At 39.7% G+C, this 15,229-nt stretch overlaps 1 long non-coding RNA gene across 3 annotated transcripts in view; it reads right to left on the bottom strand.

Annotated features, from left to right (window-relative positions):
* The window catches only part of LOC148224138 (uncharacterized), a 53,087-nt gene that overhangs the window by 33,390 nt on the left and 4,468 nt on the right, over positions 1 to 15,229 (bottom strand). For 2 of the 3 annotated variants that reach the window (XR_015802058.1, XR_015802056.1), the window contains exons 2-3: positions 3,854 to 3,927; positions 2,613 to 2,682 (exon numbers count right to left, since the gene is read on the bottom strand). This is a non-coding gene — a long non-coding RNA (uncharacterized LOC148224138). Of the gene's footprint in view, positions 1 to 2,612; positions 2,683 to 3,853; positions 3,928 to 12,705; positions 12,756 to 15,229 lie in introns of those variants that run through there. The other variant, XR_015802057.1, reaches the window with a different exon arrangement.

Genomic DNA, 15,229 nt, shown 5'->3' on the forward strand with positions numbered 1-15,229 from the left:
AGTGAAGTTTGTGTTGCATGAAGCAAAGAGAAGCAGGCTCTTAGGCTGTGTCATAAGCACAGAGAACAGGCATCTTTTCATCCAATCTCTGACCTAACTGACACGTATGGACCTGAAACTGATTTTGCAAATTGGGGTCCTAAATCCAAAGCCCCTGATGAAAGGAGTAGCAATGTCTTACCTCGACACAGCTTTTTAAAATAACTTCTCTTTTTTAAATACAGCTTGAAGAGGAAGGATACACATATTTCCACCTTTCCTGTTCTTCCTACCACCAAACTTTCTCTTTTGACCTGTGAGAAATCCAGCTCCTGCTCCCTGTCCTGCCAGACCCCAGGAACAGCAGCCAGCCTCTGGCACTGTTTGTACCACACAGAGGGTTTTTGCTCTCAAGTCCAGAACAAGAGAATCAGATGTCTGCCTTGAAAAAATGCTCCTTCTCCTTTCTTTCTCCCACCTTCCAACAGAAAGAAAGCTTCCTCAGAAGCACAAAGGACTGGACCCTGTGCTGAGCTTCTTTAGGGTTATAAACTCCAGGAGCAGAGAGAAGCCTGACTCTGAGTTTGCTGGGCTTTCAAGGCCAGCTGTCAGTTCCCTGTTGTCCTGGAACATGGAAAGGGGGGGGGCAGTGCCATAGGAGGCATGTGAAAGACCTGGCTGGGTAAGCAGGAACAGAAGCCATATGAGGTCAAAGGAGGAGCTTGGATCACTCCTGCACTGGTGCTAAAAGCAGGGCTGTACAGTCAGTACAGAAGGCAGCAAAAAAGTAAAGTACAAATTCCACGGTGGAGAGATGGAGGAGTTTGCTCCTAATGTGCAGAATATCAGGGAAGATATCAAGACAGAGAGGAGGGTTTGATGCAAGGCTTTGGGAGGCTGTCCCAGGCTTGTTAGGCCCAAGAGACTCAGCCTTTGCTTGGTTTTATTGACAGTAGAAAAGTAACAGATTAAACTTGAGTGCTTTGCCATGAGCAGTGTGTTGCCTTCACTGTGTTCTCAGACACAAAACATAACCCTGAGAGATTAATTCCATTTGATTTTAGTTACAGCCATGAATGTTTTACTCAGAGGGAAGAGCACAAGACTTCCTGCAATCCAAGGCTCTACCATCCTTTCTCTCCAACAGAGTTCCTGTAGGATGAACACCATCTGCCAAAGCCCAGAGTTTTGTCTCTGGTGGAACCCTTGCATCCAGAACAACTTTCCTGGTTGTTAGTGATCCAGAGTAATTTATGAACTCTGTATCACCAAATTCAATTATTCCCATAATGCCCAGAAGTATTGATTCTCTTCTAAGGGCATATTTTCACCATTGATAATAACTTCTATTTTATACCAGTATTATCCAATCATCTCTCCTTCCAAAGGAGATTTTCCTTATCTTTTAACCTCACATGAAAGATGGTATTAAGAGTCATTCCAATTTGCTTTCATATCCTCCTGCAGTATCCCATCTTGTCTCCATCACAATGTCTTCTGAAGACAAAAAAACCTGTGTGCTGACTAATCTAGGTCAGCAAGTGGTGGCTGTTACTTCTCTTCTTGTCTCAGCAGGATGAAAGCCTGCTAAGAGGCACGACTCTTTCTGCAGGTGATTTTATGGCAATGGAGGACCTTGGGGCCCAGCTGCCAGTTCCTGTCACAAAGAAATATTACCACATTGTCTTAAAATGAATCAACTCACCTGTGTTGGGAAACAAAAGCAAGACAACTGGGCTCTGCACTGACACAAGTCCATAAAGGATGGGATTTGTATAAAAACCTTACCTTTTAGAACCTATATAGGTACAAACTGCATATGGAAGCTATGGGACTGCTGCCAGTTCTACCCATGACAGCAAGACTGAAATGCAGAGGAACAGAGAATATATTTGGAATTTAGGAGGAACAAAGTTATTAGTGAAAAGCACTCCCCGTTTGTATAAATTGGTTAAAAAACATTGCCACAGCCATTTTCTCCTGATTCCAAAAGGTTGCAGACAAATCGTATTTAGTGTATTAAAGAAGGTAAAAGTTTGATTCAAACCTAAGCAGCAGCTCCCAGCTTGCCCAGAGTAGAAGTGTGTTCTTTTTTTTCCAGCAATACAAGGTAGGTTAGATTTAAATTCCAGACTACAACACTTCCCACTGGAGTGAGTCTAACCCAAATTCAGAGCCTTTTACAGATGACAAAGAGTCTAAGAGTAGTGACAACAGCCATTAAAAAGGGAATAAGAAGGAACATAGAAATCAGGAGCTTCTTCTGGTTTAAACAATGAATATGTGAGATGTGCCAGAGTCTTGTTGGAAACATTTTCAGCTCTGCTCCTGATAGGAGCTGAGGACATGGAGCTGCAGCAATTTTTCCCCTCTAAGCCTGTCAGATATCTAACAATAATATTCAAAAAACCTCACAGCAAATTCCAGCAGACTTTGAAGGGAAAATAACTAAAGAAAAATTAACAGCTATACACAGGAACAAGAATGCTGGAACCCAGCTGACTTCAAACAAATTACATGGACAATTATATGCTTCACTTGCATGAGTCACTGCTCTGATCATAGTAGCTGTGCTGTTGCAATAATTAACTATTTTTCCCTCCCATGAAAATTCATGTTAACTGTGCACTTACTGCAGTTCGTTTCCCCAGGCATAGCAATCAGTCACAAAAAAAGGCAAAGATGATTGTTTGGGGCATTTACCTGCAAGAAAAGAAAAAAATGAAATATTAAAAAAGCTGAATATTTCAATACCTTTCTATATCATTATATTTAACCCACCTGTTCACACTTGGATAAAATTCTGCTTTTTGAAAGCAATACTATTTTTGCTTAAATTGATATTTGCACTTTGAAGTACAATCTAAAATCAAAGTAATTTACTGTATTGATTTTTGTACCTGTACGTGTAGCAGGTAACATGTTTGAATACATACATATGCATTTAGATAATTGCAAATTAAAGAATTTTTATATCCTACCCACCCAACTTCTCAAAGTATATACAACTAGATCACTAACTACATGTATCAAAACCAGCACAAAAATACACTGCTAGCTGCTTATACAGTATTTTTAACCAAAAAAGCCCTTTGCAAATGAGGAAAATACCTCCCTTCTGGACAGGGTAAACTGTGTTTTACTTGAAGCAGACCCAGAGAATCCTCATTTCTAGGCCTGGTGTCTCTCTCATTCTCTGGGAATGAGTTTCTGGGTGTGTAAGCAAGTGATGTATTTGGACCCTTGAACATGATACTGAAACATAAAATGTTCTAAACTTTTAAATGGTTTGGGGTTTTGTGGAGCTGTTTTTTGATTTTTTTTTTTGGTTGTTGTTCGTTCGGTTTTTAGGTTTTTGCTTGGGTTTTGTTTATTTTTCCCTAATAATTTCTTGGGTTTTCTCCCATTGCATAGAACAATCATAACTAGAGGGACACTGGAGCATTTGTGGATCTGCTTTTTATGCCCTTGAGAGATATATAAGTAAAAACCAGCAAAGAAAGAACAAATAATATTTACAATCACAATGTACACCAAATGCATTAAACACACCAGTGATAACAGTGATGATACTGAAACAACCAAGAACTGAGTGTGACATGTGAGCCTTATAAAAACCCCAGAATATACAATAGCCTATTATGAGGCTGTAGGACACAAAGAGGTTTCAGCTAAAAGGCCTTATTTAACCCTGCTCTGAGTTAGGTTAGACTGGAGCCTCCCAGCCCAGCTGCTTTATAACTCCAGGCTTAACGAGGGAACAAGCATCAGAGAAAACCCATAAGGGAAAATGTGTTTGGGGGGAGTTATATTTAATTATAAGTGATCATGACATATATTGTAATTAGGAATTATGATAGAAAGAGTAACAAACCGTGTTCACTCTCACAGCACACTCTACACCATCAGCCTGGACCATTCCACTCTGTTAAACCATGAGCCACCTACCTGTAAAACAAAATGTTTTCAGAGTCTATAAAAATAGGGATAAAGCTTTAGGACACAATTGGGAAGGCAGAGGTGGGAAGAGGGTTATTTCGTGAGTTAATTAGCACGCTTTGAGCATTAGTTAGCACTTAAAGACATAAAATAATCAACAGAACTCTAATTATTTACGGCGAGTTTCCTTCTTTTCCCACACTGGAGTGTGTCCCAACTCCGGCTCCCAGCTGAGGCGCAGCTCCCGGCGGCACCAGTAGATGGCACAAACAATTTATTTCACTGTATCCTTATTTCACTGCATCCACCACGAGAGTCATTGCAATGTCTCACGGGCATAGAATCGCCCGTCAGCTTCCAAACATCCCTCTAAAATAAGAGTTATAGTCTTTAAATAATAGTTTGTTCTAAAAAAATCTTAATATATATATATATAGCACTGAGCAAAAATTATGTACACGTGGATACACTGCATACCTTCACAGGTAAAAGTGAATATAGGTAATGAGGAGAAACTCCAGACATTAACTACAGCAATTGCTAAAATATCCTGTGCCTTAGAAAATAAGAAAATAAATGAGAAGTGTGGAAGTAATACAAATCAGGTTAAATTCACCAAAAAAGCAACTATTTCTTTTAGAACCAGATAAAGATTTAAAAGAAACAACAAATAATCAAACCAGTCAAAGATTTTAAGAAAATTTGACAAGGAAAAAAAGACGACTAAATATTTGTCTAAAGTAAAAAAAAAAATTAATATTTTATGACAATCATACATTATCATCTACGAAATCCACATAATTTCTAAAGAACAAGAAAAATAGACACTCAAATCAATTTATTATTTAAAAAAAAGAATATGCACACTCTTGGAGCAGTTGCTTTGCTGCTGAAAACATGTTGGAAAACCTCAGTTCCTGGAAAGAGATCAAAAAGGGAATTGCACTGAAATACAGGGATGGGGAAGTAGCTCATGTTCTGTAAAGAACAATTCTTGCTCTTGTACAGTTTTGATAAAATTCCTGGAATACTACAGCAAAAAGAATCAGGCTGCCTGACTCCATTTTAAAAGTTGCAAATATAACCTATAGCTACCTAATTATAGGATTTAATGATATTTAATTTTGTATTTTCAGAGAAATATTATGACATCATGTCATTTTACAGGGCAAACCACTTAGCTTAATAGCTGCTATTCACTGCAGAAGAACACATTAAAATCTCTGCAATCATATGGTAAATTATGCTCACATCTCTTGGTCAAATTACAGCTTAATAACATGAGGAAAAACTGTAAATAACAAAGATTCATGGTTTAATCATTTTATAGAAAGTAATATATCAAATAATTATGAACAATAAAGAAGCAGCCAGGTCTAATGGGCTGGAATGCACAAGCAACATTTTTCTTGCATTAAGCCAGGAACTCCTGCACCAAAATGTTCATAGCAAGAACATCTGAATTTTTCTCCAATCCAGGACAAGTCCTTCTCCAATCCCTCATGAGACCCAGTGATTGTGCAGAGCAGCTCAACAGGCTGATCTGAAAGGCAGATTTGGCTTTGGCAGGTTTGTTCTCTGCTGACCCAAGCCAGGTTGTGCCACATGCTCAGGTGTCACACAAGGGGAGAGCAGGGAATGTGCAGCCACGAGTGGAAGAACTGTTCCACACCAAACTCTGCTTATCCCAGATTAAGGTGTAAGGCACAACTGATTAAATTTGGGACAATTTAGTTTGGGACACTTGACAAGATAACGTTTGGATGGCAACAATTTTACAGATAAACCCAGAAATAACAGACATGGCCACCACTGTAGAGAAACCATATTAGCACAGCTACATGACTTCATGAAATTCAGTGTCATGTTTCCAAAGCAATGTTGTGACAGCATCATTTTGCAGGGTGAATACCCCAGTTTTATTAATTCTGTTTAATTCCTGAGCAGCTCAGATATCCAATAGGGTATCTAGGGGAAAGTGTCCCTGCCCAGGGCAAGGGGGTTGAACGAGTTGGGCTTTAAAGGCCCTTCCAACCCAATCTGTTCTTTGATTCTTTCTAGGAGAGACAAGTGGAAAAACGTCTCTTGTGATTGTTGACCACATTTGCTGCTAGAGAAATGAGACCTTAAAGAATCAGGTGGTGGCAAACACCAGTTATATCCTTTGTACACAAAGCTTTTCAGCTCCTTGTCCCCTTCTCACTGCACATCACCTTCAAACTCACCATGGAAGACACAGAATGGAATTGCTCCTGCTCTGAAGGACTGGTTTGCAGAGGAAGGCAATGATAGCAGCCTACACAATTTTGAACACCCACAAAGGGCTGAGGAGGGAATCAGAGATAAAGTGAACAGGAAGCCAAGGCAAGTATCTGTCTGTCTCCAGGACATGTGAATTCCCTCCTGCCTGAAGCTCTATGCTGCCTCTCCACCCAACTCACAATTTCCCTGTAACACATTTCTGCTGAAATGAGCTGCACTGAGTATACCTGCTAGTAGAGCTGTTTATAGTAACCCACCTCCATCTGATTTAAACATATTAGAGAATGTTCATAGAAAAAACTTAATTGGCAGTTCTGGGGAAAATTAAAAAAAAAGAAAAAAAAATAGTAAGAGGCATTAGTCATGTCTGTAACCAAGATGGAACAGCACTGATAGTCCTTCATGGTGGAAGCAGGCAACAGTCACTGTGCTTGCCCTGGAGATAAGAGAAATGTTTCCAGACTCAGCAAACTGTCACTGCTCCTCTCCACAAGGGTCACACAGGGCTGAAGTTTCACTTCTAACCAGGCATCCTGCCAGTGTGATTTCCTGAGAGGGACAGAAAGCAGAGCACAAACGAAACCAGACAAACTGGGCATCTTGAGGAGTCAGGGGAATGGCAGCAGTGGCCATTGCTCTGATGGCTGCACCACGAGTATCTTGGTATCTCATGAAGGTGTCCATATAAACACAGAAATGGATTGGAGTGTGGATAGCCTGAAAGCACTTGGAGTATAGGAACACCTTTGCTAGGCTTGCACTGGGATTATAAACCCAAATTGACATGGACCAGCATCATAACACTGCTGATAGAGAATTGTAAAACATCAATATCCCTAACCCCTTACTTCAAACTGCAAGTTGGAATTTTGCATCAGTAGTAATCTAAGGGCAGATTTACAGTAGGTGAATCAGAATTTTTTTTTGTTTTTTCTAACCCCACAAGGAGGCAATTGGGAAAAGGTTTGAACAAAGCTCAAATCCCATTGTCAAAAGAAGAAGGAACATGCTGCATCTGAAATAGACCAAAAAGACAACCTCAGCAGGAGACAGGAGGAAGATTAACAAGTAAAATTGCTATTTGACAATAAGCGTTGCTGAGAAGGAAAGCACAAAGGACTGGCTGACAAAAATAATTATTAGATTCACAAGTGTTTTAGACACAAGATGATGGAGCTGATGATTTATCTCAGCTCAGCAGTAAAATATTCTTCTTGCTGGCTGTTTAATTGCAAACCTGGCTGAACAGCCCCCTCCAGGACACAGAAATGTCATACATTATGATTTAGTGGGAAGTTTTCTTCCAGTGTAAGTCATGTAACTAGTATACCCCCTAAAATTGAGTAAAATTCTCTTTATTAACAAAAGAAACATGAACTACATTGCAAAGAGAAGTTAGTTAAAAAATAAAAACTATTCGAGATCTCTGAGAAGACTTTAGAGGTTCCTTCTCCCAAAGCTGGGAGACAGAAATAGGCATATTGAATTTGCAGATTGGGCAAGTTCCAAAAATTTTCCAAGGTCCTTAAAATTTTATTTTCTGAAGGCACAAAAGACACAGCCTTTATTGCTGCTGAAATTAGCTTCCTTGGGTCACAGACTACTATTCAAAGAGTGATTACAAACTAAAGAGCTTTTCTCCAGTCAAGGAAGGGAAATAAATGCCATACTTACAGTCTTTTAGCAACTCTTGCCACTGAGAATTTATTGTGTCAGAACAATGAAAATAAATGCAAAATAACTCAATTGATAAATGCTGGCTACAATCTGCAGAGGGAAAAACAACCACCCCAAAAGCAGAATAAAACCTATTTCCTTGGAGCCTTGCCAGCTTCTCCCTGAAACATTTGGATTTTGGATGCCTTCCAAGGCCACCATCTCACCTGTTGTTGCAGTAGTCTTGTAGCAAACACGTTTGACTTCACAGTTTCAGGTCAGAAATATTTCTTCTGCAAGCATGAGCAAGTCAGAGTGCAGAGATTTCTCTGCTCTCACTTTGTGGGGATGTTGTGAGACTTTTTTCCTACATTATTTTCTGACTTGGATGTCATCAGTCTCTTTGGCTCCGAGTGTGCACCGTGCCTTCAACTACCAGGGCCTAAAACTTGTGGTGCCTTCAATCACAGTAAAAAAAGTATAAATGCAAATTATAGCTCAGAGGTAGAAACACAGTTCTTTACCTCTTGTGGGTAGCAATTGCAAAGCTACAATTAACCTCAATTAATAGGAAGGGTAAACTTTCTACCAAGAATATGCTGTTCAGGTGTTCTTAGTGAGAGCACGTGGCACTGCTTCATCTGTCTGCAACAGGGAGCTCTGCTGGGGTGAAAATTAGTGGCCAAAGTTTAATCCAAGTGCAAAGTAGACTTTTTTCCCCCCTATATAAAAAGCAATCCTGCTGATAAAAGCTACCTGGAGAAGTTCAGAGTCTGTTTGCATCCTGAGTGCATCACTGCCCTGAAGAACCTCCCCTGAGACCCTCATGCCACACTTCAGCTCAGGTTGAATTCCTTGTTTCTTCCCTGAGGTCTGTGCTCAGTCCTGGCCCTGCTGTGCCTGACTCGAGTGGACTCCCAGGATTCCTGACCTCCAGCCTGCCTCATTCACCACACATTTGTGTCATTTCTGACACAGTCATCACATTTCTGCTGATCACTGGGCTGCACCCAGAACCTGTGAGTGCCACCAACCCTGCCCAGCTGCTGGAAAAGCCATTTTCTGCAACCCTTACCTTAGGCAGCAATGCAACAATTAAGCTCTTTTCCCTTGCTCTCCCTGTTCCCTCCCCCTGTTAGAGGAAGAAATAATCAGAAGTGCCAACTTCCACCCCACCCCAAGATTACCATTTTCAACCCATCATGTTTCCCTCACATCCCCTGAGATACATTTTATATTCTATATCTGAAAGTTATTTCCTATTGGCTTTCTCAGTGTTACAATTGTAATAATTACACAAAAAATAGCACTTCATGCATGCTATTTGTATGGGTTATGTATCTGTCCCATAGACAAGCAATATGTGCCTTTACTTTTATCTTCTTGCCATCTTTAGGTTGCTAATTACTTATATATACTAATGAACTTTCAAACAGTGCTGCCCAAAGTAGAATATGCTAGACCATGCATTGTAGAAAAACATAAATTACATCCCTTGAAGTCAAAGCTTTTGACTTCATAATTTTAGATTTTTAATTTAAAACCTCCCTGTGCATCTGAAATGACTTGATGTGTATTTGAATGTAACTTGGCTTTTTAGCTGTATCCTTTTGTAGCAAACACTACATCTCTACCTGAGATCAGGTGGCCTTGGGCTTGGGCATGTCCTCACCTAACCTAAAAAGGAAGGTACAGCAGAAGATCTGAGTAAGAGACTGAAAAGATAAAAAGCTTCAAAAGCAAGAGGATACATTTCACTGTCTTTTCCCCTCAATTTTTTTTCTGTATTCCCAAATTCCAGGAATATACATGTCCTGCACATCCCTTCCCACTTAATCCTAACTCCATATTCATTCTTACCAGAAAGAATGTTTTCTACAGCCACAGTGCTCCATATCCAGGTTAAAACTAATCACATTTTTCAAGTGAGATTTCAGGGCTGGCTTAAAGCATATGTGAAACTATGGCCTCATTAATCAGCAAATTTTATCTAATTACCAGAAGCCACAAGGGATGATCCCACTGCTGTTAACATTTCACAGCTCCCATTCCCAAACTTGATGGGTTGTGTTGTCCCCTTCCATCAGGCTCGTGACCCAAATACCAGCACACATGAACAAATTCCCATCCCCCTTGAGACCCAGTTTGTATCTGCAATGGGCTCCAGCTCACAAATTATTGCTGTTCTGCAGAGTGAGCTCTTCATAGCAACTCCTCCTGCTTTGGCAGCCCTGGCCTTACTTGCACCTCATTCCACCTGGGGTCAGGAGGCAGAGGGAGGTGTAGGATCAGGATGGGAAGATGCAAACAAATCCATGCTCCTCTTGCAATGTTGTTCCCTGATCCCCACTCTAGGCAGCACAGCTGAGGACATCCCTTTGTTTCCCACTTGGAAAATCTGTTCCATTGAGGATTTCAGAAAACAGAGCCACTTGATTCCAGCTAAACTCCGTGGCTTGGTTTGTGCTCCTCTGACAAGCCATTAATCTATCTCACATACACAAGGATCCATATAGGAGAGGAAAAGCCTTGCTTCTGGACCACTTGGGAGACAACACAGGGCTTTTACAGGCCCTTATCACCCACCCAGCAGAGCAGGGCTGACAATGGCACATTTTCTTCTAGAACAATCTACAGCAGCCATTCCCCCCTGCCAAGAAAACAACTGAACTATTCTGAAAGGTTTGAGATTGGACTACTTGTTTTAAAGAGATGAAGAATAGATTTTAGTCTTCCTGTTACCTGTTTCCATGAGAAAATCTCCATGCTTGCCCTAGAGTTCCCCTTTTGTGTCTAGTCTAGACTATCATAATAGATCTGACAATTGTTTTTATTACATAACTTTGGGAAACAAACAGACTCTGAGAATTTGGTTATTAGAAAAATTCTGCTTTGAATAAGATAGGACAATGTGTGGCTTTTAAAAAACAAACCATGAATGCCTCTATTGTTGGTTTGCTTTCAAACTTGATTTCTCAGTCTAGAAAAAAGCAAAAGCCATTAAACATATTTTAGATTGTGCCAAACTGTAATATCCATAGGAAGATTTCCTTTTCCTACACTTCTTCCTGTGCATAAGGACATAGTGGAATTCCTGACATATGGAAAAATAGGATTTGACTTTAAATTGCTGTCCCAAATGATAGTAAAGTGATAATCCTAAACCAACACTAGATACAAGTCATGGTCACCAATTCACCAAGTTCATCTATTCAATCATCAGGACATCCTGCCAGTCACTCACAGCTAAAAACTCTCAAGTGCTTGTATCATCCTTGGTCATGACTTGCTCCTCCAGGCTGGATACAATCCATACTTCTCTGAGGAGTGAGGTGCAATAAATCTCTGTAAAGCAGTTTTGTTGCATTCATGGCCACGATACTGCACTATTTACTGAAGAAATGCCCTCACTGTGCCTCTCAGCAGACACAGGCAGACTTACAAGGCATTTTGTATTAAAAATAAGGCTGATTTGGATGTGGTTTCTGCTAAATACCTTTATATTAAACTATTTTTGCTGCTATTTTCCTCCACAGCTCAACATTCCAGATTACTTCTCTGTCTTGCTTTACACGTGGAAGGGATGGGAAAACTTGTTAGTGTTAAATGGAACAGATTCCTGCTAATGGATTATTGATCATACTTGAGTGATCTTCAGAGTATCACAAGCAGAGTATCTCCCCTCTGTGTAAGAATCTAGTATTAAAAATATTAGCATTACATGCTGATTATTTTCATGAGGGAAAGCATTAAACACAAAGCACACCTCTGCTGTAAGAGGTGGCATCTCTATTTTTAACCAAAGATTTTATTGGGTATTTCATCAAACTCAGAAAACCCCTTCACCATTTAAAAAAAAAAAAAATTCAGTATAAAAGTACTCCATTACTCAGCCATAACCACGAGCTTGTCTGGGTGAAACACATCACAAAGTAATTTGCTACCTCCCCACAACACCAATTTTAAACACAGCAAGAATGAAGGACTTGGCAGATGAAAATTGCAATTTTATTTCATGTGCATTGTCCTAGAAACCTTTTTCAGCTTTGTGGGTTGTATCTAACAGACAACTTGAAAGCAACCTGAAGTTCTTTTCCATCTATAATCCAGGACATAGTAGATAGATTTGGGTTTAAGGCTAATCTGCTGTTAGGTGACACCTAACTAAATAATTACATTTCTTTCCTACAGCTGGAGTCGAATGCCAATATTTTAGTTTTACTTTTTATAAAGCCTGCTTTCAGAAATAACAGGCTAGCCAAAAAATTACATGTAAATATAGATCATCTAAGATCATGCTAGGGGGAAAAAAAAAATCATCAAACTGGAGACCCTATGAATAAATAACCCCTGGTTTCAACTAAGTTTGTGATGAGGTTAGGATGGTTACAGGCACTCCAGGTTTGCATCTGCTGTCACACTGTGCTAACCCAGCCTTTCACTCTGGCTCCCTGGAACACTCAGAGCACAACACATGCTTCTAATTACCCATTTTCTCTGTGCAGGCAGCTCTCAAGACCTGCATTTCCCAAATCACTCAAGTCTAATTCCCCAGGAAGGAAGCACGTGCAGCATCTTTGCTCAGTCCTAGAAGGAAAGAGGGAATGACAAAAGGCCTGTCCATCCACACAAATTGCCACCTACACCAGCATCTTGCACGTTTTGGGAAGTAACTTGGAGGTTTGTGGACCCAATCCTTCCTTGCAGATGGAAGTGAAGTTGGCTTTTGCCACGAAAGGTGTTGCTGACATGCCCCTTGGAAGTGTGGTGACCTCTGGGACACAAGGAATGTGTGGCAGCTTCTGTGGTTTTCAGTCTGTGATGCCAAATTTCTCATTCTGCCCCACCCACAAAATTGCTTATTCCTACCTGAACACAGAGCTTGCACGGATGCTCCCTTAAAATCAAATTTTCCAAAGGATGCTCACAGGGGAACAGGGATTCTAAGGATAGAAAGACTTTTTTTTTTTTTTTTAGTTCTAATTTTCCCTTCACAGTGGAAAAGACCAGCCACAAAGGAACGTGATCAAAGACTAAGTTTAGTCACAGGTATGACAGAAGAGAGCAGCAGTTTAAAAATACAGCTTGCCAAAGGCTGAAAAATAATTTATGGACTGAAATAGAGAAATGAATGAAAAAAAGAGCAAAGCTTAATCAGAAAAAAAACCCCTATATCTAAAATCAAGGAGTTCATTGTGAAAACATGAAAAAATAATAACCAAGAACCCTAATGAATTGGAAGATGACTATGTACATATTATGTACATTCAAAAAGCTACAAGCTCATCTTCAAAAAGCTTGGGAAGAATGTGAGAGCTTTTCCTTCAGCACAGTGTTACTTACCCAAAACTGAAAGCTGCATTTTCCTCCAAATTGTTTCTAAGTATCACCTCTCCAAGAAAAACCTAAATAGTGTTTTGGTTTCTATTCTCCCCATCCTTCTGCCTCTTTCTTTTCCCAACATAAAGAAGAGGTTTCTGATTTCCAAAATGAGCAAGCTAAAGGAGCTTGTTTTGGAATTACAGCCCCATGCTCATCACTTAGGGAATATATTTGAATTTCAAGGCTGTTCACTATAGAACTGGGAAGAGATAGCCAAGTTGTACATGTGACAGCATGGAAGGTAAAGGCAGTGCATTAAAAACACCTGGAACTGCTGAGGGATAGTTTGGAATTTAGGCTCAGTTATAAAGCTGAGACTGGACTGAAATAAATCAGTTATAAAACAGTCTCACTTGGAGCTATAACCCGTATTTTTTCCTGACGTGTTTATGAACTTGGCAGCCACTAAAGCCACTGATTAGCATGGAAGTGACACCTACCACACTCCCACATTAATACCTTGGCACTCCTATCCTGTGTTCCACAATCCCAGCTCCAGAAGGGTGCAAGAGGCTGAGTGCTATTCCAGCAGGGGCACTACTGTTACCTGTGGGTATAAAGTGGGATTTTTCCAGTTTAAGGACTGAAACTTACCTTTTAAATCATAGTGAGGACAAAGCTTCACCAATCTTCAAGAACACCAAGAATTTACTAAAAACCAAATCATCTTTAGTGGAGCTATTCCTCCATTGCCATCTGGAGTTATTTTACTTGTTAGAGAGAGATTATTGCCTCAAAAGCTGAAAGATCAAGTAATGCCCCAAATAAAGACATAACCACAATGAAGTTAGCAGTTCCATTTTAAATACAAACTGGACTCCAGTAACAGACAACTGCCCAGAGACAATTGTTAGATTTAACACCATGTAATATTTATTGGTGAGAATCAATAATCTCTGCCAATGGCATTTGGAGCACTGACACTATAGAATATTTTATCTCAGATTCCTGAATTTGACAGTTTGATTGCTATTTTGGAACTCAAATCCTACTACCATTCCTTAAGAAAACCAAACCCTTAAGATCCTTTAAAAGTTGCAATGTGTTAGACCAAAAAAAATAAAGCTAAGAAATTGTATCAAAAGCAGGTATATAGGGAAAAAAAAAAACCAACAACAAAACAAACCCAAGAAACCAACACTTCCAGAACTAATGAATGTTTCTGAGATGACCAGATCTGGTTTAACAAAATGGTGACAACCATTTTGCCTCCTTGCAAGATTTGATTAACATGGCTTTATGGCAGTCCCTGTGTCAGCAGAACAGCTCTGCTGGGACACCCAGCAGACTTCACACCATCTTCCTGACAGTCACAGCATCACAGAAAATGGTTCACAGCTGCAGATTCTAGAATTGCTCCTAGAGCTGAGCCTAACAGAATTTGTGCCAAGTTTATTAAACAGCTCTTGAAGAACAGCTGATTTCTCTTAAGTTATGAGTATTGCTTTATAGCTGTATAATGCAAAAGGAGTATTTATATGTCACTGTGCTCACTTATTTACATAGAGTCCCCACATGAAAGACTTTTTTCAGTCAAAATGTTGTAAACTCACTTATTTGAACTTTACTAGAGGAAAGGGGAAATTTCTTACCTTTGCCTTCTGACCTCATTTCAGGATCAACACAATTCACATGAATATGGCATGCAAGGTTTGGCCAACAGAAGAATCCAGTTATCAGTGAGACACCAAAAAAGATGGCATCTTTAAAAGACTGCAGATGGAGAATTTGTTCCCTGTAATATAGAGTGATTTTTCCCAGTTCCTTCTTAGAATCTGTTTTTCAGGGATTTGTACACACAATGAAAAGTTATTTTAGAGTTTGAAGTTTCATGCCTTAAAAACCTTTCTGAGAGCTATTTTAATTATCTCAAAATATTCAACTGGTTAACAGTTCTCCACTTTAGGAAGTTTATTGATGAATATATCCCTATCTGGCTTTTCCTTGCTCATGTTTTACAGATTTCATACCTTTACTCCCTCAAGTGTTAATCACCAATCATCCCTGAAAT

This window comes from Sturnus vulgaris, chromosome 3, assembly GCF_052056855.1.
Source record: "Sturnus vulgaris isolate bStuVul1 chromosome 3, bStuVul1.hap1, whole genome shotgun sequence".
Lineage (NCBI taxonomy): Eukaryota > Metazoa > Chordata > Aves > Passeriformes > Sturnidae > Sturnus > Sturnus vulgaris.